This window comes from Lampetra fluviatilis, chromosome 11, assembly GCF_964198595.1.
Source record: "Lampetra fluviatilis chromosome 11, kcLamFluv1.1, whole genome shotgun sequence".
In the NCBI taxonomy this organism is placed as follows: Eukaryota; Metazoa; Chordata; class Hyperoartia; order Petromyzontiformes; family Petromyzontidae; genus Lampetra; species Lampetra fluviatilis.
The window spans coordinates 3,730,605-3,752,086 of record NC_136285.1 but is presented as its reverse complement, the minus strand read 5'-3'; the positions used below and the strand labels follow the sequence as shown (position 1 = coordinate 3,752,086).

At 47.4% G+C, this 21,482-nt stretch overlaps 1 protein-coding gene across 7 annotated transcripts in view; it reads right to left on the bottom strand.

Annotated features, from left to right (window-relative positions):
• The window catches only part of LOC144934736 (dynein axonemal heavy chain 3-like), an 864,594-nt gene that overhangs the window by 828,025 nt on the left and 15,087 nt on the right, over positions 1 to 21,482 (bottom strand). For 3 of the 7 annotated variants that reach the window (XM_078860815.1, XM_078860819.1, XM_078860822.1), the window contains exon 1: positions 13,080 to 13,153. The exons of 3 other annotated variants lie outside the window; for them this stretch is intronic. The gene's annotated coding sequence lies outside the window, so the exon portion shown is untranslated. Of the gene's footprint in view, positions 1 to 13,075; positions 13,154 to 21,482 lie in introns of those variants that run through there. One more of the 7 variants, XM_078860818.1, reaches the window with a different exon arrangement.

Sequence of the window (21,482 nt, the reverse complement as noted above, 5' to 3'; positions counted from 1 at the left end):
TCTGAGTGCTCTGATTTCCTCCGACATGTAAACACTCATTCATTGGTTTGACACGTAGGTTTTCGCGACCAATATTATTCATAATGAAGGTTTTTGGGTGAGCCAACCAGTAAGGTTTGTCACGTAAACAAAACGTGGCAATTCGTTACATCAGCCCCCCGTTTCGTTGGTAATTACATCCAGCATCATCGGGCGATTTTTCCAGAATTGATGCTGGATGTGATTACCAGCGGAACGTCGTACGACTCAAATCGCTTATGTTGTGGATTTGCTCTCCAACACACCGGTGGGCTGAAGTAGTAACTAACTGGCATGTTTTGTTTCACATTCATACTAACGCGATCTAACTAAAAAAACCCTTTAATTAGGAACTCATCAATTGATTGATAACACCGTCATATAATCCTCATTGCGGGACCCCGGGGTCTCATAAGCCCCCAGCTCTCGCATCAACTGCGTTGCGACGTCATTTGATGTCTGTTGAAGGCGAACAACACGGCAATCTATTCCTCTCGACGAGCTCTACACGATGCGCTAATCAAAGTTTAAAAGTTTTGTTTACGACTACGGCATTCGTCCTCGCTGATGCGCTTGGACACGACACGACAACAGAACGATCCGCGCCAGGCGGGTCGCGGCGTTTATGTGCGCGTCGGGACGGAGTCGCCAAACAAAATGTAATTACGATTTTGACTTCCGTTTATTCGGGACCCCGGGGTCCCATCATAAGGTTCGTATTTTAAGAGCACTACAAAGCTTGGATGTCGAGTGTGGCACCAGCTCACCGAGTAGCTATCTGCCTCCCCCACTTGTCTGTGGTTCCTCACCCCTTCGAGTAGTTGGCTCTCATTTGGAGCGAGCGAATACTGTGCGACACGTGACCGTTTGAAATAATGACGACGATCGTTCTGAGCCTTGCAGGTCAACAAGGTCGCCTGTCGACGGCTGCAACATATTTCATGAAGTAGACCTGTTTTGATTCAAAATTTCAGTCCGAATACTTCTCGTTTAGATGATTGTGGCTGCTATAAATCTCCACGCGTTAAGCCACTTTGTTGAGCTTTCGTTTGTGGCCAGGTCGCTTCTGAAAAAGAGCTATGCAGCTCGGTGGGCTTTACCTGGTAAAATACCAAAAACATTTTTTCATTTTATTTGTGTTTTTTTAAAGTGATTTGTTTACCTTTCCTATACTTTGCACTTGTATCATGTTTTTATATTGTTTGTTGCTGTAACGTTCTGACCCGCCCCGACTGAACATCTGTGAAAAAAAGCTTTATAGCTCATCGGATTCCTCCAGTATCAATCAATATGCTGAATTCTGAGTTTAGATATGAACTCATTCTTGAGATTCTGTTTTCTTTTCAGGGCTCTGCTTGATATGTTTTGTTGACCAGTTCCTTCTGCAGTATTTTTTTGTTTCTTTACCGGAACATTGCTTTGTTACTTTTCATCATCAAGTCCAGCCTCCCAAAAGCACTCCAACCTGCTCTGGTCTACCTCTTCACGTCATTATATTTAATATTGGCCACTCTCGATCGCTGTTCTAGGCACAACACGTGTTCTCGTGTGGTGGCTTACGGTCATGGCCCTCTTGACAGATATCTCCTATTGTTCTTCAGTGAGCTTGTGATGCATGATCTCGACTCTGCTCATATTTATCTTTGTTATCCTTCCTTTGAGATTATTTTTCTTCTTCTTCATGCTTCTGCTTTAGATGTTTGATCAATCCTTTCTCGTGTACTTTTGGAAAGACATTAGCAGGATTGGCCAGAGAAAACCCAGGTTCAAAACCTACAAAGACAGATCAAAAAACCTACTCGCTGTACTTCCTTCTAAAGGCATCATATTACTCTGCAGGTAGATATCACACACAAAAGCTCCATTGCTGCCTAATAGCATCTATGTGGGGGGGGGGAACTCAGTTCTATGCCTCCAACATATAAAGAACCATTTTTATTTCAGTCCACCGGGCTGTTGGTATTCTAAACCAATATTATTCATCTATTCAGCAGCATTTGTTTAAAGAAGCAAACTTTGGACAGCTTTCGACCTTCCTGTGGCACGTCAGCAGAGTTAGGCTCGTCAAACAAATTCTGCAGGTTTTTATTTATCGATTTAAAGCTTTCGTGACTGCAGGGATTCATATTCTTGGTTCTTTCGGTAAAGTCACGTAGAAGGGAAATAATAAAATAATAAAAATAAAACATGATAAGATAAAATTCTCACGACGTAGGACGCTGTCTTTCCGACAGCTCTGTTTCTTCACCTGAGGACGGCTGCTTGCGTTGTGGCCGAAACGTCGTGATAATTTAATTTTATTACGTTTTATTTTTATTATTTCCCTTCTACGTGACTTTACCGAAAGAACCAAGAAAATAAATTCTGCAGGGTTATCAGATGCACGCCTTCGAAACTACGGGGCTCTGCTGAATGCAAAAAAACTCTATATTTATATGAACTCAATCTCCTTTGTTGTAGCGCGTTATGCTTAGGGCACCGTAGTGGCGAAATGTGAATTCCCTTGCCTGGTATGCAGGAGGTCGTGGGTTCGATCCTGACCCTGACGCCTGCTGTATATTTGGAGTTTGCATGTTCCCCCAAATTGTGTGTAGATTTTTCTTAGGGTCCCCTGGTTGCTCCCCTCCCCACATTTAGAATCAACATCATGCGTTTCGAGAATTTGGCTGTTGTGCATTTCCACTTCGTTGAGCCATCATTTGTGAGAGCCAGGTCGCTTCTGAAAAAAGCCACATAGCTCAGTGGGCCTTACCTAGCAGAAATAACAATTGTTTAGTTTATAGTTTAGTTGTAATTAAAAGCAAATATAAGCAAAATATTGTTGTGTGTCAACACATCATTTCGTGTGATCCATTAACCCCACCTGCGGCTCACCCGGGGCCGCCTAACGGGCCGCATTACGCTCGAGCCCTTTAGCACTCCGCCTGGCTGCTTTACCGACGACGTTCACAGTGAGAGGATTTCAAGTTGCGGAAACTCAACCCTGACGCGGGCGCGCGGCGCTGAGCAGGAGAGGCACGACATTTACACGCAGAGCAGCGTGACAAAAGTTCCGGCCGGTTTATCAAACCTAAAGGCCTTTTTTTTTCTTTCAACCACCGATACTGCCGTAACCTTCTGCCATCCAATTCTGTCCCCGTCAACGTTCGCAGCCTTATCGCACGCGTTTGTGTCCCCAGCAGGAGCTGCGCTTGGCAGTGGCGGTGGGGAGAGGCCGGAGGTGGTGTGTGGGGAGCCGTAGTGGGGCGGTTAGCGCTACGAACCCGGCCACCCGAGTTCGATTCCCTCACACGGCCACCACTAATGATGATTATCTGAATAGGTTCTGGGCCTCCCCTCTAGCTCGACTCAGCCTAAAATGAGTACCTTGTGCGTTGTGTAAAATATCGCCATCGGGGAGACAAAGGCGGTCGGGCGTAGTGCTGGCCACCCACCCCCTCGTGTGCCGTGCCGGCCTTCGTAGGTGCTCGCTAACAGCACTTGCCCCAAGAGTCTATTAAGGCTATTCGGGGGAATTTTTGTAGTTGGGGTAGGAGGTGGTGGGGGAGGCTTTGAGAAAAATAAAATCTGATCGGAGAGAGCGAACGACTTTGGAGACCGCACTTCTAACGTCGTTGCCATTAACGTTCTGTCACGGTCGCGTGTGCAATGCAACAGTCGCCGTGCCTCTTTATCGCGGGAGTGTCACTCTGTCGTGTGGCAGGGCGGTCAACACTGGCCAGACTCTCTCGTCTCACGCCAGCGGCTCACGGCGTTTCGCTCCTCGCGTCGCCTGCTCCAAGATGTGGAACGACGTCACCCCCCTTCGGAATTGCCAATGTCGGTGCGCTGCGCCGGTGCCGAAGTGACCGTGTGTTCGATTCCAGGTTTTTATGGCCAACCCACGATTTAAACTGGGGTTTTTTTTGTAATTGTAGTTGAGTTGCTGTTCTCATCAAGGTCCCCAATCGTGGCACATGGATCTGGGTTTTCACTTCATTAGCCACAGTCCAACTGTGGTGACGAAGATGTTTTGCTTTTCTTTAATGCGACAAATCTAGCCAACGGAAGACCAAGCGGTTGGCAATCGGAAGGTTGCGAGCACAAATCCCAGGTTGGGGGTTGACTCAGCCCATCATCCCTCCGGGGTCGATACAATTAGAACAATTTTGATGGGGCAGTGGGGGTGGGGGGAAACAGTGATTGTCCAATGGATGGACTTACCCCCTGCCAAAATGAATGTGGAATTCCATCACTGGCTCGGGTGCTGTAAACAGGAGGTGAGCACCAATGGCCCAGTTCATTTCTTTGGAGCATGGAATTCACTCTTTAGACTTGCGGTGTGTGCCGTGGAATATTTGTTGTTCGCGTGTTTATTTTTTGCCTGTTGTTAGCATCAGCTTGTTTCCTCGCCTCGTTCTAGTTATGCGTGTCGGTCACGACTGGCAACGTCTGGACAGACGCTCTTCAGATGACACGGAGCAGCGGCACGCGCTGTCGCGCGAGACAGCCTTTGAGCTGGCTTCAGAAGCAGCGGCATGTAATCATCTTCCAAGGGCCATTTCTCCGATGTGATGTGAAATCCAGCTCACAATGATGGGGGGGGGGGGGGGGGGTCTCTTGTGACATGACATCAATGAGGAAATTACACAACACTGTTGGTGATGGACATATATAATAATACAAATTACTACGTATTGCTGTCGTGCTTCCATTAACGCGTTAACGCGTTTCACCTATTCACGATAACATCACAAGCACACTTTCGTAAAAATTACAATTATAATAATTTAACGGGCCTTTGTCAACCCGCTTCCGGATGAAGGCCTCCCCCATGCCGTGTGTCAGCCATTTGGGTTGTTTGACCATACTTCACCACGCTGATCGGTGCAGACTGGTGAAGGACGTACCCAGAAACCGCTCAGATACAGTGAGGGAAAAAAGTATTTGATCCCCTGCTGATTTTGTACGTTTGCCCACTGACAAAGAATGATCAGTCTATAATTTTAATGGTAGGTTTATTTGAACAGTGGGAGACAGAATAACAACAACAAAATCCAGAAAAACGCATGTCAACATTTTTATAAATTGATTTGCATTTTAATTAGGGATATACGTATTTGACCCCCTCTCAATCAGAAAGATTTCTGGCTCCCAGGTGTCTTTTATACAGGTAACAAGCTGAGATTAAGAGCACTCCCTTTAAGAGTGTGATCCTAATCTCAGCTCGTTACCTGTATAAAAGACACCTGTTCACAGAAGAAATTAATCAATCAGATTCCAAATTCTCCACCATGGCCAAGACCAAAGAGCTCTCCAAGGATGTCAGGGACAAGATTGTAGACCTACACAAGGCTGGAATGGGCTACAAGACCATCGCCAAGCAGCTTGGTGAGAAGGTGACAACAGTTGGTGTGATTATTCGCAAATGGAAGAAACACAAAAGAACTGTCAATCTCCCTCGGCCTGGGACTCCATGCAAGATCTCACCTCGTGGAGTTGCAATGATCATGAGAACGGTGAGGAATCAGCCCAGAACTACACGGGAGGATCTTGTCAATGATCTCAAGGCAGCTGGGACCATAGTCACCAAGAAAACAGTTGGTAACACACTATGCCGTGAAGGACTGAAATCCTGCAGCGCCCGCAAGGTCCCCCTGCTCAAGAAAGCACATATACATGCCCGTCTGAAGTTTTCCAATAAACATCTGAATGATTCAGAGGACAACTGGGTGAAAGTGTTGTGGTCAGATGAGACCAAAATGGGACTCTTTGGCATCAACTCAACTCGTGTTTGGAGGAGGAGGAATGCTGCCTATGACCCCAAGAACACCATCCCCACCGTCAAACATGGAGGTGGAAACATTATGCTTTGGGGGTGTTTTTTCTGCTAAGGGGACAGGACAACTTCACCGCATCAAAGGGACGATGGACGGGGCCATGTACCATCAAATCTTGGGTGAGAACCTCCTTCCCTCAGCCAGGGCATTGAAAATGGGTCGTGGATGGGTATTCCAGCATGACAATGACCCAAAACACATGGCCAAGGCAACAAAGGATAGGCTCAAAAAGAAGCACATTAAGGTCCTGGAGTGGCCTAGCTAGTCTCCAGACCTTAATCCCATAGAAAATCTGTGGAGGGAGCTGAAGGTTCGAGTTGCCAAACGTCAGCCTCGAAACCTTAATGACTTGGAGAAGATCTGCAAAGAGGAGTGGGACAAAATCCCTCCTGAGATGTGTGCAACCCTGGTGGCCAACAGCAAGAAACGTCTGACCTCTGTGATTGCCAACAAGGGTTTTGCCACCAAGTACTAAGTGATGTTTTGCAGAGGGGTCAAATACTTATTTCCCTCATTAAAATGCAAATCAATTTATAACATTTTTGACATGCGTTTTTCTGGATTTTGTTGTTGTTATTCTGTCTCTCACTGTTCAAATAAACCTCCCATTAAAATTATAGACTGATCATTTATTTGTCAGTGGGCAAACGTACAAAATCAGCAGGGGATCAAATACTTTTTTCCCTCACTGTATCACTTGGCATTCACGTCAGCCGTGACTAAAAATAAAAAACAGGTCGCTGGGTTCACCGAATAGCGCTAACCACTTCACCGCGACAGTCACCGTTTGGATGTTCTACCAGATGAGCAGATGCTGTATATGCAATAAGCATACACTTCACAAGTATAAAGCGTCAAGCAAATACAAAAGTTAAGCATGTGAAGTAAAAAACAGGAGGAATAAAAATAGAATTGTCATGGCATTCATACACGCTGGCGGCTTCAAGCCAGCGGCAGCATGCTCCAAGGTCATTTCAAATCCCTCCCTCCCCCCCATGACGTTACGCAAAGTGGTTAAATTTTATCAGCCCCGGAAGAATGATGGGTATAAGTTGCCTGGAAATGTAAACTCGAAACCTTTCGATTGCGAGCCATGTGCTCTCACCACAGCTCTTGCCATTGCGCAGTAATTTCTGCAAGTAAATTGCAGTGCTTTGCCGTCGGTGCAGTAAATATATAATTCCCCAATTGTGGCATTGTGATTTACAATAGTAAGCCATTGCACGCCTGCCAAAAGGGCCAAATTACAAAAAGCAAAATAGAAAAAGCGTGAAGGAAAAAACCCCAATAACCGCTCGTTTTGTAACGGCAGTCACCCCTGGTTAGCAGTGGTTACCGTGCCCAGACCGCAGGAGAGGGGTCTGTGTGGCATTAAAGAGCCGAGCACACAAATAGCCTGTCATAGCATTTGCCTTATACAAATTTGCACAAATAATGTATTGGGGAGGTAAATATGTATTCTTCTGCAAAATGCTCCCAATCTGTAGCCACTGTTGCTTCAGCGCAGCTGATCAAACAGCCGTTGCTCAGGCACTATCTCGGGCTATAAACAGAAGAATGTCTCACTTTGAAAAGGCAGGTTAATTTTTTGTTCGCACGCTACAAAATGTGGACGAAACGCGAAAGCGAATCATCACGAACGCCTTTCATAGTAATTACCAATGTGCATGTCGTGGTAGATTTTAACACGTTACGCTCCATGTTGTTAGTTAGCTCGTACACCGCACTGTGAACCCGGCGAGTTGAGTTTAATTCCCTACCATGGGTCATTTCAGTCGCAAGTGATATCCGAACCAACAAACACTGACCCACCATGGTGTGGTCAAACAAACCCCATGACCGACACACAGTTATTACTCTATTATGAATATAAATTACTCATTCAAAGATTGTATTTATTTCGCGTGCCATCTAAAAGGCAACTGACAAAACATTCTAACCGTGCGTTGAGTTTTGTAAGCGATTCGATTGCAGAACGACAGCGTTTGCGAGATAAGCTCTGACGACCACCTTATCGAGGTGATGTGGATTTGGAGTAACCTCACTCTAAGGCTTGGGCTAAACACTGTGTATTTAATGTGTAGCAGTGGTGTTTACATAACCCAGGTGTTCATGTGCATACACAGGTAAAGAGTGATTTTTTTACTTTATTGCTGCTGTATCTCACCCGTTGCCCAACATGTATAGCTGCTCCAGCCAATCAGAGTGTGTCTTTTCACGTTAACGCGGGGGGCAGGGGCATCTCCCTGCCTGCCTGTCCCACACCTCATATTAAAAGAACTCACACCTGTCCTAATATATGACCATTTGTCAATCCAATGGATGTGTAATGACAGGGTGACAGCTGCTGGCAATGACAGGGTGACACCTGCTGGCCTGGAAGGGGAATCACGGGTACGGGCACGGTTAAGCAATAACCAATCAAAGAAGGAGGTGTATATGGGGCAAAGGTAAAAGGTGGGGTTAGCCGAGAACTTCAGGAATCTGCTGGAAGGTTCCATGAGAGGGCGTTGCTGGAGGCGGGGCTTAGTCACGCCTGGGGGCATATAAGGGGGAGCAGACACGGGGCTCGGGGCTGGTGTGTGGAGTCCTTGGGTCCTGGCTGCGTCGCTGATCGGCAACACTTCTCTCCATCGTCTGACCACGTGGAACATCTCCTGCGTCGCTTCCATTGCCGTCATCGTCACGCCCGCCAGCCAGCGGTGTAGTCGATTGAGGGCGATGGGACCACGCCGAGTAATTGGCTGTGTGTGTAGCCAGAAGAAACATTAACAACTAGTGTTGTACTCAGTGAGAGAAAAAATAAGTATCGGCCTGTGTTGTGCCCGGTGTGAAAATAAAAAAGAATTACCCTCTAGATGACGTGTCGCGGAAGTCGCTCATTACAGATGGATGAAGGTCCAATGGTTGTTTGACATGCTGGTTCGTGCATCCATTTATAAATTCCACGACTGAGATTCCATTTCTATACGTACATGTATTCTGATCTACAATAGAGGTTTGTTGAGTTAGGTTGCGTAAATATAAATGTGTAATTAATCCCGGATGTCATCTGATGAGCCTGGTTGTAATTTCCGACGAAACGTCGTAGTCAAATGGTGTGCTGAACTAGTAACTTATTGTATGTTTAGTTTACGTGACAAACCTTACTAAATGGCTGTGTCGGGTGGTAATGGGTTTAATGACACATATTTACGCGATCTAACCCAAAAAAACCTCGAATATGGATAATATTGGCCGCGAAAGCCTACATTCTGTTAAACTCATTCTGATCCATTAACTGGTCCCCTTCTTTGATAATGATGCTCCTGCACAGGAACAAAATTGATCGATGCATCACAAGACCGTGAGCGATGTATGTATGTTGAACTTATTTTGCATCGTATGTAGCTAACAGTGCGTAGCCAACCGGTCACGGTGGTAATGGTGCCGCCATAGTGGAGAGGCCCTCGTCTAGCGGTGCATGGAACATGGATGATGATTGATGACAACGACAATCAGTGTTGCTTTCGCGAAAGAGGTGTATCCAGAACTCGTCACTAAAGTCAGCCATGGCCGAGAAATCGAACTCGGTAGAGTAAGCTATACACTGCGCCACCGCTCCCCTATTACCATACGGGCAATGGGTCACAATCATGCAAACCAGTTTTCGTCATTAACTTTGGAGACGTCTGTTGCCCTCATTCAAATCAATCAGAGAGCTGTTGCCCAGGCAACATTTCTCATATTCAAATGGCTTTAATCAACGTTGTGCACTATGTATAGAATACCAAAATTAAACCGATCCCGTTAAGCCACAATTTATACAGAAAAGCTGCACCGTATAACTTAAACAGAGAAACTTAACTGGCTCATGCGGTACTATATTCTGCCGTGTAGTATTGCTACATACACGGCGCACAGGCAGACCTAGTCGAACGCAAGGGTTTATGTTCTTCAAAAATGCCGTGTTGGGGAAAAACAACATTTGACAAATAATAAACCTCATGGGAAAACTAAGGTTGCGTTCCTGGATGCAAAAGTATCACCCGTGATTTTTGTGTGATTTTTGCCCTGGTTATTGTCTTAAATTGTAAAACTGTGAACATACTTAATATTGGTGCAGTGGAGTAACGCGCGCAGGGGTTTGCAATTGGTGTGCACGCATGTGTGAGTTACGGACAGTGAGATCGCATCGGGACGAACAGGTGCTGCGAGAGAGAGCGACGAAAAGGCGACGGCCAATTAAGATGCATCGCGGTGATTGGCTGGCTGCAAATGCAGGCGGCCAATCAAGATGCATAGCGGTGATTGGCTGGCTGCAAATGGAGGCGGCCAATCAAGATGCATAGCGGTGATTGGCTGGCTGCAAATGCAGGCGGCCAATCAAGATGCATCGCGGTGATTGGCTGGCTGCAAATGCAGGCGGCCAATCAAGATGCATAGCGGTGATTGGCTGGCTGCAACTGCAGGCGAGGAACAGGCGCCAGGTTGACGGGAGATCGAGGCGATAGCGGCGGAAGCCACGGGGCGTGCGGCGACGGGAGGTCGCCTGCTTAATTAATGAGGAGTTAATGAGGAGGGGGATATATACGGGAGCGTGGGAGAGAGAGAGAGAGTGTTGAGTTGGTCGGAGTGAAGGCAAGAGGAGAGACGAGAGAAGTGCCAGGCCCCACTCGCCATGCCTCGCCCTCTCCAGCGGTGATGGCTGAACCCCCACTGGAGGCAAGGGCGAGGTTGAGAGGCGAGGGTAGAGAGGCTAGCAGTAGAGAAGCTAGCAGTAGAGAAGCTAGCAGTAGAGAGGCTGGCGGAATCCTAAGTGTGAGCGTGCGACGCTAGCAGTAGAGAAGCTAGCAGAGTGTATAGCGGAAGGCTAGCAGTGGAAAAGCTAGCAGAGTATGTGGCGGTAGGTTGGTAGTAGAGAAGCTAGCAGAAGAGATAGGTAGAGGCTAGCAGTAGAGAAGCTAGCAGAGTGTATAGTAATAGGCTAGCAGTGGAGAGGCTAGCAGCATGTACGGTGGGGATCTATCGGAGTGTGTAGTGGTAGGCTAGCAGCGGAGCGAGCGTGGCAGGCAGGCTAGCAGTAGAAAGGCTAGGAGAGTGAGAGAGAGAGAACAGGCTAGCAGTGGAGAGGCTAGGAGAGTGAGAGAGATCAGGCTAGCAGTGGAGAGGCTAGGAGAGTGAGAGAGAGAGAACAGGCTAGCAGTGGAGAGGCTAGGAGAGTGAGAGAGAGAACAGGCTAGCAGTGGAGAGGCTAGGAGAGTGAGAGAGAGCAGGCTAGCAGTGGAGAGGCTAGGAGAGTGAGAGAGAGAGAACAGGCTAGCAGTGGAGAGGCTAGGAGAGTTAGAGAGAGAGCAGGCTAGCAGTGGAGAGGCTAGGAGAGTTAGAGAGAGAACAGGCTAGCAGTGGAGAGGCTAGGAGAGTGAGAGAGAGAGAACAGGCTAGCAGTGGAGAGGCTAGGAGAGTGAGAGAGAGAGAACAGGCTAGCAGTGGAGAGGCTAGGAGAGTGAGAGAGAGAGAACAGGCTAGCAGTGGAGAGGCTAGGAGAGTGAGAGAGAGAGAACAGGCTAGCAGTGGAGAGGCTAGGAGAGTGAGAGAGAGAGAACAGGCTAGCAGTGGAGAGGCTAGGAGAGTGAGAGAGAGTGAAGCAGGGTGAGCACGTGGTGTCAAACGCGAGGAGTTCTGTTCAATAAAAAAGTGACACAGGAGAAAAAGAAGTTGTCCGCATGAAATGAAAACACGACACCGGTACACAGTACCGCAGTAAAATTCACTTTCTTTTTTAAGTCTGTCTTCTCTGCTGAAATAGAGCCACTTCTTCGAAGCATGTTAAGCTCATTCTTGATATTCTTGTTGTTTTTTCAGGAGGGTCCTGCCAAGCTTTGACCAGATGTGTTTCGATTTAAAACTTTCGTGACTGCAGGGATTTATATTCTTGGTTATTTCGGTAAAGTCACGTAGAAGGGAAGTAATAAAATAATAAATTGCAGCAACAAAATTTGACAAAACCGCCACTTTTTTCAGATTTTCTTGCTGTGGTTTTTCACACCTGATGATGATTGCTTGTGTTGCAATCGAAACGTGAGAATTTTATTGTTTTTATCTTATTATTTCCCTTCTACGCGACTTTACCGAAAGAACCAAGAATATGGAGGTGTTTCGACAAACGCCAAGTGCCTCCCGAGTGATTAATTTAGCAGGTTAAAACAAAAAACATTGGAAATCCGATCAGTTTGAACCTCGACGCCGATACACACGTGGCCTCCGTACTCTCTCCGCCGAGAGAGACGTCGCCGAAATCGATAACGTCCACCGCAAAACAGCAGGCAATGATGGCCCAATCAGCCTGCAACAGACCGAGATCAACTTACTGCTTGCAAACACCAACTGGTGCCAGGAACAGCGTACGAATCAAACAAAAAGGCCCGCGCGACACAAAGACAAAGATCCCCCGCATAGCCTGAACAGACTATTGGGGCAAGTGCTGTTAGCGAGTAGCACCTATGAAGGCCGACACGGTTTTCATGCAGAGGTGGGTGGCCAGCACAACACCCGACCGCCTTTGTCTCCCCTAGTGGCGACGCTTACTACAACGTCGCACCAGATATCTCATTTGAGGCTGAGTCGACCTAGGGGAGGCCCTGGACCGGTTCAGATAATCGTCGCCGGTGTTGGCTACACCACCGCTCCCAACCACAGAACGCGCGCACACAGAGCCACCTTTGTTACCAAAATTGCTGATGTTGCCACGCTGTTTTGGGCTGTTATTTTAGGCTGAGCAAACCTCGAGGAGGACCAAGTCAAGTGCATACGTCACTGCCACCGGTTCATGTCCATAGACAGGAATCAAACCGAGGCCACTGGCTCTGTGTATGTGCCGAGCGACTTATTCCGCACCGTACGTAGCCAACCGTGATATCGTGGCATCGTTTACCAAGCGCTTTCCCCATTTAGCGTGTTAACAGTCTAAACAGACGGAAATTCAGACGCTTGAACCCAGCAATCATTCACCAGGTTAGTTAAACTGCTCTTCACCAAGTCATAAAGTGTTGCGGCACTGCACAGCAATACATCAGTTTGCTAAATTCATAGAATACGGCGTAACAGCGAACGTTTTCAATACACAATGAGTCCTATAGACATGAATTGTAACAACTCCAGCACGTCAGTTCACGATTCGCACGCGTGTACTGACACTCATCACGATATGTTACGCAATGAAAACATGATGACCATCCCAAGTGAATCGCGTGACATACTCGCCTGCTTTGGCTGGGACTTCTCGAGAAGACTTGTCACGTCAAGGTACCGGGACTCAGGATCGGTGTCCCAGTCTCCAGCTCTCTTCCCCCACCCACCCCACTCCCCGAGCCGACTTGCACGTTTCGCCACGCTCCAACGCGGTGTACAAATCGTTAAACGGCGACAACAAAGTCAAGTCAAAGCCCTGCCTGGCCCCGACGCAGGCGTGGCGGTTGGGGTTCAGACGGCGGCGGCGGCGGCAGCAGCCCACTGTTTGCGGTGCTCCACCGGGCCCCCCGTTTGTTTGCTTAGGCCGGGCCGCAGGGGTCCCCCGCAAGAGAAGACTCACATGGCAACGGGAACGTCACTCGGACGCCGCCGCGGCGGGAGCAGCGGCCACGAGCCGAGCCATAAAAAGCCAGCGGCGCACGCGTGTTTGTGTTTCCGTTTGGCAATTTTTAGAAAGAGGGGAGATTTTAATTTAAAAATCAAATATCCCGTCGACAGTTAACTTTGCACGTGGCCACATTTGTACTTTTGTTGTTTCTTTGTTCGTTCGTGTGTGCGTCGCGTGCTTAATGCTTCGTTTGTCGGGTGAATTACTTCTATCGTAATTATATTTAGGGGGTGATAGGTTGCAGCCCTGACAAGCCCCCCCTCCTCCCCCACTAAGAGGGAGCTGAAGAGGGCACCTCTAAGATAGGGTATTTTTGGCCTACTCTTTTACGCTGTACCAGACGTCTTGGAAGATGTGGGTGAACCCATCCCGACAGGCGTGACCTGACGATTTTGTAGAGTACAAATGAACCTGATAGCGGGACCCCAGGGTCCCGAATAAACGGAAATGAAAATCGTAATTATTTTAGTTTTGGCGACTCCATCCCATCGCGCACATAAACGCCGCGACCCACCTGGTGCGGATCGTTCTGTTGTGATGTCATGTCCAAGCGCAGCAGCGAGGACGAATGCGCAGAAGAAACAAAACTTTGATTAGCGCATCGTGTAGAGCTCGTCGAGAGGAATAGATTGCCGTATCGTTCGCCTTCAACGGACATAAAATGACGTCGCAACGCAGTTTACGCCATAAGGTTTTAAATGTGCCCATGTCATTATAAATGTACCCATAATAGAGGTTGTGGGTTATATCTCGTAAATATAAATGTGTCGTTTAACCCGGATCACCAACCGACACACCGGTGGGCGAGTATGGTGTGTTGGAGAGAAACCCCACAACTGGAATTGTAAATGTCGTGGGTTTACTCTCCAACAAACCATACTCACACAAACCATATTCACACAACACACCGGTGTGCTGAACTAGTCACGAATTGGCACGTTTTGTTAATGCGGAAAACCTTACTAATTAACCGTGTCGGGTCATGGCGGGTTTAACGACACATTTATATTAACGCAATCTAACCCAAAACCCATCTGTTATGGATAATATTGGTCGCGACAGCCTACTGCTACGCGTTACACTAAATGTACCAATGTCAGTATGAATGTACCAATGTCAATGTGAATGTGCCCACTTATACTGCTAGTACGATTCGAACTTTGGTGACCTCTGAACTGCAAGTCCTGTAGTGCCAACAATTATAACACGAAAGGGTCCTCACGACACGGATTAATTGCCCTCGGTTTATGCGGCAGAGCTCCCCCGGCGAGTTTGGAGGCTGCTTTCAAGAAGGGTTATGCAGGGCGGTGCTTTTGGTTGTCGGTGCTGAAGCACGCGATTCTGAAGATCGCACATCAAAGCCTACTATCCACAATGGTCAATAAAATGTGGGTGCCACTTTGTGGGAGTTCAACAATCAAATGGGCAGACGTTGAATTGTGTAATATCCGCCGGATGTCGCTTGTTTAAACGGGAAGAAACGTTGACTTTTAAAAAACAAAATAGTTTTAAAAAATGTAGTACTCTACCGCAGACAGAATGCTTTTTTAAGTAACACTCAAAAACGCCGGGGTAGCTGCAGGAAAAGACCCATTGACTGAAACTGGCTCATTCAAGAGTGTGCGCTGACAAGTAAGCTATCCAACGATGCTAACATGAATCATCTTCTCTTTCAGGTTAATACGCTTTTGTGCAGACTAAATGTCAAGCTCCCTTGGATGTTTTTTTATACCCCCCCCACCCCCATTTTAAGAGAGAGCGCTTGATATAATAATGCTACATTAGCACTGCGGACATATAGCTTCTCATTTATTATTGAGGCTGTAGATGCGCTGGAATAGATACAGGACAAGCGCACTCGTAAAGCTGTCTTTAGGACAGCCATAAAACACTTTAAATGCGCACGAAATGTTTGATGAGCCCAGGCTGCAAACAAGCGTTGATGAGGCAGAGTCGGACAGGGCGTTATACAGAGGGATGATATAATGGTGGTGACACATATTAAGCAAGTATTTTTCCCTTCAAGGCCGTAACACTGGAGCCCCATTAATACTTGTCAGTGTGTGTCGTTCATTAGTTTGCACCTGCTTAATTGACAATGGTTGATATTACCCAACACGCTGATGCTTGTGCTTAGACTGTGCACAGTTCTGCATAGAGTTCAGTGACTCGGCAGCGTGCTTACTTTGACATCAAAGTGAGAATATTTTTCAAAATCCTTTTTAGAGTCGATTATGAGCCAGAATCATGATAATCCAATAATTAATTATTTGGGGCTGACGTTATACATCACGGCAGATGGTGCCGTTGCTGAAGCGCACGGCTAGCAATAATAAGTTTGCAAGTCCAAACATCCAGGAGGGGGTTTGAATCGGTACCTTTGTAGTGTAATAGCGCCGGCTGGTGGACAGCAGTGGCAACTGTGGTGGACAGACAGCACACGCGTCGCTGAGGGCGTGCACTGGGTGTAGGCAGAGAGGAGGAACTAGCGTAAGGGTCACGGAGGACCCTGTATGGAGGCCCCTGAAACCTGCTAGCGGTTTCGAGAAGGGAGGCGTGATCAGGGCAGAGCCAGGCCACGCTGGGAGCATAAAAGGAGCCGAGAACGGGAGCTCGAGGCTGCCGGTCCTGGGAGTGGACTCGTCTCGTCGCCATTGTCGCTAAACCTCTCCGCTAGACATTGCACTACAAAGGATAGGAGTTGGCTATCTCAGTCAGCGTCGTCACTGGTAGACGGCTCGTGTTGTGTACAGGCTGGGCTGAGCTACTGTGGGGAGTGTGCAGAGGTGACCGTGGAATTTGTTAATAAAGAAGGTACCTCCTAGAAACTCTGTCTCTGAATCGTTAACACTACACCTTCATAGTTCCAGAGTTGTTCAAAAGGAGTTACAGTACCACTTAGTGGGAAATCAAAGCTCTGCAAAGAAGAGATTTAGCCCTGCCGTAAATTGTGTGTAAACCCACCCCCAGTGGCTCAGATCACCAATGTCATTCAAGTTCCAGGGTTGCACTCTGTGTTTTTCTAAGGGCCCCTCCCAAATACAAAAAAAATCCCTCGTATCGCCTTAACAGACTGTTGGGGCAAGTGTTGATAGCGAGCACCTATGAAGGCCGGTACAGCATACGAGGGGGTAGGTGGCCAGCACCACGCCCGACCGCCTGTTTCCCCAGTGGCGATGTTTGCACACCGCACTAGGTACTCATTTGAGGCTAGGTCGACCTAAGGGAGGCCCAGGGCCGTTCAGATAATTAATCGTCACCGGTGTTGGCCGTGAGTGGGAATCGAACTCGGTCACCGGGTTCGTAGCGCACTACCGCTCCCACCACACACAGCTACACACACACACGTGTCGTGTGTCTAGTGTGTGTGTGGCTGTATTTTGATGCATATCAAGACACAACTTGATGACCATCTGGACATTGGCATGGATTTCTCCATGATGTCACGACACTGTGGCGGATTCCCACAGCCCCGCCCGTGAATGCTGATCGGGTAGCGGCCTCGGAGTGGACTTGCACTCCGACCATTCCATAGGCTGGGATAGCAGACCAGACCGCATGTGAATATCAAAATAACGTGGCAGATTTTTTTGTACGGTGATTATATTTTCCTCTACGGGAATATCTGTTTATTATGAGATTAGATTCAACATTAGGCACGGTTTCTTCACACTATGTAAACAGCTGTTTGCAGGAAGGCAATCATCCAATATTTAAGTGGTGCCCTTAGAAAGAGTCTCGTCCTCATTAAATACATTTCTTTTTTACAGTATATGATGCATTTGTTGTGCATTCATTAGTGACAGCTGAGACTATTAACTCAGTGCTCTTAAGAACACGGTTTCATCTTCAATGACCACCTGTGATTTGAACTCAGGATCTCAGCAGAGCTGTGCCGAATTGGGCATTAGCCCCAATGAACCATCCATCCATCCATTTAAGAAAGTATTTCAAGCTCAAGTCAAATGGAAACTCAATTCACAGTCTCGCAAGGAGGGCCTTTCAAAACGATGGCAATTGGGCATCATAACTAATAATGAAATTATCGTCTCTCCTTAGCCATTAAATATTGTAAAAACATAATCAAAACGTGCTACATCCAATTTTACTGCCAATTCCCATGTGATTTTCCAGATAGTGGGATCAATAAACATTTACCGAATGCACGCCTATTAAATAACCATTTTGCTATTGATTCATTGCACGAAAAAAATCTGCACACCCATACTAATACCAACCTTCTCCAAACTACAGCGCAGGGATTGTTGACACCATTTGGGCATAATTACAGACCGTCTGTAATAATGTGAAAATGGGTTTTGATAACGGCAAAGCAACAACTTTGTTTTAATGTGCTATTTGGAAAACATGAAACATTATTCTATTAGTGCACAGTCCGCCAATTGTTGTTTGTGTTTGCGAGATGCACGGCATGCAAGAGCAGGTCATTTAATTGCACGGTTAAAGGAGGCCAGATTTGCGAAGCAACCTGAGACTACCAAATTGCCTCACCTAACAAATGCTTGCCAGTAGGAAAATGCCATTGCGCAGAGATCTGTGATGAATCTCTCCCGGGCCAAACCGCTGTGATTCAACACCTGGCATATGTGGCTGGCCAGAGCATGAGTCGGTGCGTTTCCGCGGGGGTGGCAGATTGCAAGGGTTCAGAGGTTTGCACACCACCTTTTCCCCCCCCCCCATTAATGTCGCGGCACATTGTGTCCCGTAATGAGGGTGGTAAATGACAATTTGCACCGCCAGATGGGAAGCCAACAGCTGCCTTTCGGCTCGACCGTTCCTCATCACGCCAATTTTGGAAATTGTCACTATTATACCGCCAGTGGAGATGAGCAACCACTTGCCTGCGCAAGGGAACACATTTTGCAAGGGTAGACCATTGCATAACAGTTCTACAGCCAAGGTTTATCGAATATGGTCATCACCTTCGATTGCTACATTTATTACGCTTTCTCAATTGTCCTTATGAGAATACATTTTTGGGGTGGTTCGTGAACAAGCTGTAGGAATGTGAAGGCCGTAGATATGGCAGAATTAGCTCTCTTAAGCCAGTCGCGAAAACAGAATCAAGATCCAAACTGGGGAAACTTGATGAGATATATTCTGTGCGATGCAGCTCTGGATAAACAAGGTTAACATGAGCGGTGCCTGCCAGCTCATCTCACGGTGAGCCGTCAGCACTCGCCCACTGCAACGACGAGTGTATGGACGAATTAGTTCCTGCCATTCCGCATCGTAGCCGCGGAGGCTGTTGCTAAAGCCGTAAAAAAAAATCACAGTTATGTTGGAATGAGAAAGATACATTTTACATACTCAGAAAACAAAAAACAGTGTGACGTCACGCCCGAGGCCATCTTCAGGAAGGTGACTTCATAAAACTATTTAAGTCTCCTAAATCCACATCAGGCAATTTGACCTTCTCACGTGTCCTGCTTTGGAGTTGATCGTTTAATGTCAATCAAACCAACATTTTCATTCTTTGAGCTAGAAGAACGCTCAATTATTTGATGGACCGTAAATACCATGCCTTACCTATTGGTAAGAAGTCTATACACAGCAGCATATCCAAAACAGGCTTCATGCACTGTGACGTTTTTCCGGTAAACTAAACTATGTTTAGGCCCACTGAGCTATATAGCTCCGTTTCAGAAGCGACCTGGCCACAAATGATAGTTGAACGAAGTGGCTTATCATGTGGAAATGTATAGCAGCCAAATGCTATAAACGCACATTGCTTCTAAATATGGAGGGAAACCCCAGAGGACCCGAAGAAAACCCACAAGGCAATGGGGAGAACGTGCAGAATATACAGCAGGCGTCAGGGTCGGGATCGAACCCACGACCTCCTGCACACCAGGTGAGGTAGTTAACATCTCACCACCGTGGCGCCCCAACCACGTAGCTGCTTTTAACTCCCAGCATTCATTCTCTTCCCACATCTCTCAACTTTGCACAACTTTCCGTCCCCATCTGTGCCCCATCGCCAACATCCACCATTTTCTTACTCCAGCTGCTGCCGAGATCCTCACCCACATGCCTCCATATGAACTCGACTATTGCAACCCTCTCCTCTTTGGTTACACCCCCCCCCCTCCCAAAATCCCTCACCTACAAATATGAGATGATTCCAAACGCCACTGCCTGAATTCTCACCCGCACCCTTTAGCCCTTTCATGAGTTTATCTTCCGGTTCCGTGCATGTACGTCGTCGGAACGGTGAATAACAAAGATAAATAACTTTATCGGTACCGAGGCCCCCACAAGGCCATGTGGGAGGGCATGTGACCCAGTTTGGCGCCAGCTATCGTTGAGTGCGGTCGTGTCGCTACGCTTCTCTGCGGTGAGCACAACGTCTTGAAAAACAATGGCCCTACTACGCCTCTGTAAATAAAACGATCACTGCTTGCGCGTTCCGAGATTCAGCAGCGAATGGGACCCACGTCTCGGAACGAGAAAAGGCTAATGAGCCCACATCGCCACCATCCTCACATCACTCTACTGGCTCCGAACCCAATACCGGATCAACCACGACGTTACCCTAATTGTCTTCAAGAGCTTCCACGGATTTGGCCCCTGCTTACCTCTTCCCTCTCATCTCACTCTGCTTCACTTCATGTGTTCACAGATCCAGCAATGAGCCCTTTCAGTCTCTGTGGGAGGTCACTCCATCTGCTCTGCTGCCTCTATGGTCTGAAGCTCCCTGCCACTCGTAATCCCTGCTGTTGGCTCCTCACCTTGATTTAAGTCTAGGCTGAACGCCTTCCTCTTCTACTATGCCTAAAGATCTGTCTCGTCTCTTTAAAAACATAAAGATAAAAACATCGTTCACAAAGTGCACCTCCTTTTTGCTCCACGATGCACATTTCACATTGTTTTGTGTAGATGATGTATGAAAACAAATTGCCTTGCATGCTACAAACACATGTGAACGTACCATATACTCCAGATTATAAGACACTGCGGAGAGTAAGATACACCACAAACCTGTGCCCAGTGTCAATACATTTATACAAACCTAAGTCGCACACTCACACACACAAGTAGTGGATTACACACATACAAGTAGTGGATTACACACACACGCAAGTAGTGGATTACACACACACACATACTGGATTACACACACACACAAGTACTGAATTACACACACATAAGTACAGTACTGAATTACACACACGCACACAAGTACTGGATTACACACGTACTGAATTGCAAGACGCACCGCCGACCTTTCAATTTGAAACACAGGGGGGGCGAGGGGGGGGGGTTGTGCGTCGTACAATCCCAAGAAAACGGCGCGGCGGAAACGTTCGTTTCGCCCGTCACGTGGCGAGGAGGCCGTGAGCGTCCGCGCGCTCGAGGCGCTTGGGAAGCCCCGTGGGTCATCTGACCGTGGGGCCAGGGAGAGGATCGTGCCGTCCGTGGCTCCGCCGTCAACTTCACGTTCCAGTCGTCCGCCTTCAGTTGGCAGGGGCAGGTTTTTTTTTTTTTGCCGGAGCGAGCCGTGGTAAGCTGCACAACCAGGATTTTCTTCAGTTAATTTTCACTGCGGTGAATCATCAATAAACTCCGGGGCATATATCAGGGGCACTGTGCCCGCTGCATAATGACATTATTGGTAATAGATTTTCTTTCTTTTTTACTGGGAAAGCCTTATTCAGGCTGGGTCTCTTTGTTAAGGATGCGAAGCTTATTCAATATGGCCAGTTCACTTTACAGTGACAAAATGCCTCGCTCAACATCAGAAGACTCCCGTCTAAATCCCAGTGGGGGAGTTAACTAAATCCATCACCCAGCTGGGGCTGATACAAAAAAAGCACTTTGCAGGAAGCCAAGAGTGCCTTCATATGCAAAATATTGGTCCACAACGTAGGAATGAGGAATATTCACCAATAGTGGAGTTACCATCATCGGTTTTACTACCACGTGCATTTAGAGAATCGTTAAACTTCCTGTCAAAGAGACTCCAATCAAAGCTCACAGTGCCGCCACGATCAGGTGAAGACGGT